At 33.2% G+C, this 4400-nt stretch overlaps 1 long non-coding RNA gene across 1 annotated transcript; it reads left to right on the top strand.

The window, feature by feature from the left end:
• Positions 1-421: 421 nt before the first annotated feature.
• Positions 422-1765, top strand: LOC108373276 (uncharacterized). The gene is made up of 2 exons (XR_001848950.1): positions 422-947; positions 1063-1765. It is a non-coding gene; the product is annotated as an uncharacterized LOC108373276 (long non-coding RNA).
• Positions 1766-4400: the final 2635 nt, after the last annotated feature.

The raw sequence follows: 4400 nt of genomic DNA, 5'->3' as shown, positions 1-4400 counted from the left end.
ATGAAAAAATTGTTAAAGAAACAATTGAGTATTATTACTGGGAATCTCCTAAAGATAAGTAAAGTTCTCCGATCGAAAAATATTGATTTTCAAGAATTCTACACTATTTCTACGAAAATATGTTTTTTCTCCATATAAAACACATGGAAAACTTTGAGCGCTTTGAGCACTACCTAAATTATTTTTTATTTCAAAATAAAAAAATATGGGTATATTTTTTCGGTATATAACAATACTAGGGGGTGGCGGCATTAAAAATCCGACCTTATTTTTTACATACATTTTTGGACCACTTTAATGTACATACATACAATACAAATGAACATACATAAATGCAGACATGTGAATGTACATATGTATTTACTAAGTATACAAGACGCTCATGTGTAATGCTCTCCACACCGTCACACCGGTTTGTCCCCACCGCTACCATGACAAACCATGGATACGCACAACTTCGTAGGTGTTTCACTGGGGCGCCAACTGAAACAGCTGTAGGTAGAGGTGGCCGTCAGCAGCAGAAAATCGCTAGAATCGCAAGCCACTAGCCGTCAGTAGAGTAGTCAGTCAGTATTAATCGCGATACGGAGTTAGTTGTGCGCGCTACGAGAAAGATCGTCGAGTCCGAGACTCTTACTCCGACCACCTAAACACTCGATCACTCACCAACCCACTAGCCAAACATCAACCTAATCCTCCTTATTTTGCCTTTGTTTTTCTATTTGTTTGGTCTTGCAACGCAGTCATTTGACGCCGTGACGGTCAAACAGCTGGTGAACGGGTACAAGCCGGATTCTACTAGTCAAGAGACGTTCTCACAGTGAATTAAATTTTTTTTTTTTAATAAAACCAAAAACCACCGGGTAGTGTTCAGCAGACAAAAAATGAAAATCAACATTTGTTGCCACGCGCACCGATTACAAGAAAATTAAAATTCGTAGATATATGTATGTATGTAAGAGTGTGTGTGAAACCTACTCAAGTACATATGTATGTATGAAGATTCATACATAGACGAGGAACAGTCACTCATAGATTATATTTCGCAAAAAAATCTTTCAGGTGGGCATTTATTTAACAGCGCCTTTGAAGTTCAAGACACTTAAATGCATAGCCATTTGCAAATAAAACAAAAAGAAAAATGACAAATCTGCAATAGGTACAAAACAATTAAGTATTCCGTTTAATTACTGGCTAACAACAGTTAAAATAATTAGTAAAACGTGGTGTAATGTATTCAAGCTGTTTCGCATGCGCTGCTAACTACATATGTATGTATGTACATTGAATTATTCACTAAAGTAGCGCGCTGAAGTCCGCGTTGTTTCACATTTTCCACTGAAACGGTGAATTCCCATGCAGAATAATAATTTGCAGCACACCAACAACATTAAGTTCTCTGACAAGCACATCACAGCCAACGTTCGCGTCCCGGAGTGCGGTTTATAATAGAGGGAATCACGTTCGTAACAACCGTTAAGTGTGTTCCAGCCCAAGTCATTTACCTTTATACGCACCTAGGCCTTACATATACAATATCAATATCCAACAAAGCAGATCTTTCAGTTTTACTTATTTTCTTAAACAAGAAATAAATAAAAAATAAAATCGTGTAAAGGATTGGTGTTTTTCTACATAAAGAATTAAGTTGGTAATAAATAAATGTACATGGTTTTATGAACGCACCAGTGCTTATTTTACAAAGCGAATACAAGTACATATATCAGCTGTGAAAGTTTTTGCTGCTACTACAAGTGTGAGACAGTAAAAGACGATCGTGACTCAGATTGTTTCCAATAAGTGAATTGGTCGATATAACACATTTCGGCTTGCCATACACAGTAACCAACTGAGTGTAGCCTTGATAAATAAGTGGAATAGAAAGAACCGGGGAAAAAGTAAAACAATATAAAAATGGATTACATTGTGAAAGCTTACAAAGATTGGAAACTTCACTCTCAGGTAACGTCGAAACCCTCACACTTTCGTATTAGTATAAATATGTATGTATAAACGTACATAGAAATATGCACAAATATATGTCTTAATACATATGTACATATATATTTAAATATTAAACCGCATAACCAAAAACAAGATATTAAAGTAAATGTTCCCATTGATATTTGCCAATGAAGCAAATACATAAGAAGCAATTAAATAATTGGCAGACTCGAATTATCTTGTCTAAAATAAGCAGACGGATGTACTTATAAGTAGCTGTTATACATATACATATATGTATGTATACTAGGGTGCTTTCAGCGATATTTTTTTTCTGTAGTACATACCTGAAAATCTGATACTACTAATATATAAAAATCCTTTGAAAAGATACCTAACGATTTCTAAGTTTTTTGTTACTATTATTTGAATGAATGTAACTGGTGGGACACTGAAAATCCATTTATTTAATCTATGTGCATTCGAAAAACGAATCTTTGCCAAAACACTTAATTAACAAGGAAGGTTTTTTTTTTGGGCTGTGAAATATGCATATTAGGGCGGTGCGATTAATTGATTATTCAACACTTTAATTAATCATAAGGTAAATAAGAAATAATGGTTACTCAAAAGTTCAGTTACTCGAGTAATCAATATTTTATAATAATAATAATAATAATAATAGATTGGCGCTTACACATACGTTAGTGTTTGACCGAGCTTCTCCTCCGACTTGTGGCGTGCGCCTTGGTCTTGTCACACAAAGCGGAGAGACCTACAGTGTTACGCCGACTCCGAACGGCGATTGTATTTTTATGAGAAGCTGTTTTTCATGGCAGAAATACACTCGGAGGTTTGCCATTGCCTGCCGAGAGACGACCGCTGTTAAGAAAAAACCTTTTTCTATATTTTTTGCGATATTGCTTTGACAAGAGCTTGAACCCAGGTGCTGATGAGTGAAAGCGCGCACTGCTTACCACTACTCCACAACCAATATTTAGATTAACCAAAAAACAATAATATTTGAGCAAAATTAGTAATCAAATTTTCAAAGCACTCTTTAAATATGAAGAAGTAGAAGCCCTTGATATTTCGAATACAAGGTTTTTTTTTCAAAAATTCAAATGAAATATTTTTTATGTTTGCTGGGTTGGAGCTGCTTCGGTTGATAAAGTTAAAAGCGAAAACCAACCCAGCAAACATATTAAATAAGAATTTGGCCCAAATAATTGTGAAACATTTTTTCTTATACACATTGTAATAAACAATTTAGCATTTTCCAAAGCAAACTCTTTTAACGAGAAAAATTAATTTTTTGAGTAATCATATTTTAATTATCTCGACTTGCCTTCGTTCTGAGTAATCACAATTTTTATTACTCGAGTTATTGATTAATCGAATAACTGATTAACCAACTTGCTTGAGTTATCGAATAATCGCACAGCCCTAATGTATATATTATAAGATTTAGTTTTCATTAAAAATAAGATTGATATAATCTTCCAGGAAATATTTAAAATTGTGACTAGTGGGACAGGTCTTTCTGACTAGTGTAAAGTTTCGTTAGCAAAAATCACAGCTTCCTTTTATTTATTTATTTTTTTCAACAGTTTAATGAAATGTAGTAATTTAACAAGAGGTTACTACTGAAAAATGGATAATTAAGGCATTTTGAAATGTTCTTTGTTTTCCTTTTTTTTATGGAATAACCCACTTATTAATTTAAAAGTAATTCTTGAAATAAAAAATTTAATAACTCATGAACTGTTTGCGTCGGTATTTGCTCAGAGGAATTTTTTAGCAAGTTTCGCGAAACCAAAACAATCTTTTCAATTTTATTTATGTACTATATGGGAAATAGAATTTTTGAAAGAGCTAAGCGTGTTATGCTCTTAGAAGTTTCTTTGAAACATCATAACTTTTTATTTTCTATAAAGTATCTGATTTCTGAATAGCTTTAATTAATAACTATTTTTTATGCAATATTGTCAATGCAATTTATTATTTAACATTACGACATAATGTACATACATACCCACACATATGTATGTTTTTATGCATTTAGATCATAGCTGGGCACACCAACACAGTCTCATTTTGTCATGGTATTAGTGCGTCGCGCTCAGTTATGGTTGCCGCATTTTTTATAAATGTACTAAAAGTGGTATTTTTCGTACATGGGTATTTTGGCCTATTTTGCTTATACCTATAGTGTAATAATGAACCTTGGAAGTTTTTAGTAACTAATACTATTAGTTTATACAACCTTTTGCATAAGAAAAATTTAGTACTTGTATAATTTAAAAAAAACTTAAATTAGGTAAACTCATTTGTATAATACCTGGGCTCCGTTTTATTAGAACAAATTCTTTTATATGCTGACCGGCCAGATGGTTACGGTGTTTAGGTCTTATTTTTTAACCGACTTCCAAAAAAGGAGGAGGTTATCAGTTCGT

The sequence above is a fragment of the Rhagoletis zephyria genome, unplaced genomic scaffold (genome assembly GCF_001687245.7).
Source record: "Rhagoletis zephyria isolate East Lansing unplaced genomic scaffold, Rhagoletis_zephyria_1.1 Rzeph_scaffold_06537, whole genome shotgun sequence".
Taxonomy (NCBI): Eukaryota; Metazoa; Arthropoda; class Insecta; order Diptera; family Tephritidae; genus Rhagoletis; species Rhagoletis zephyria.
The sequence above is the reverse complement of the archived record's forward strand: the minus strand, read 5'-3'. Positions and strand labels throughout refer to the sequence as shown.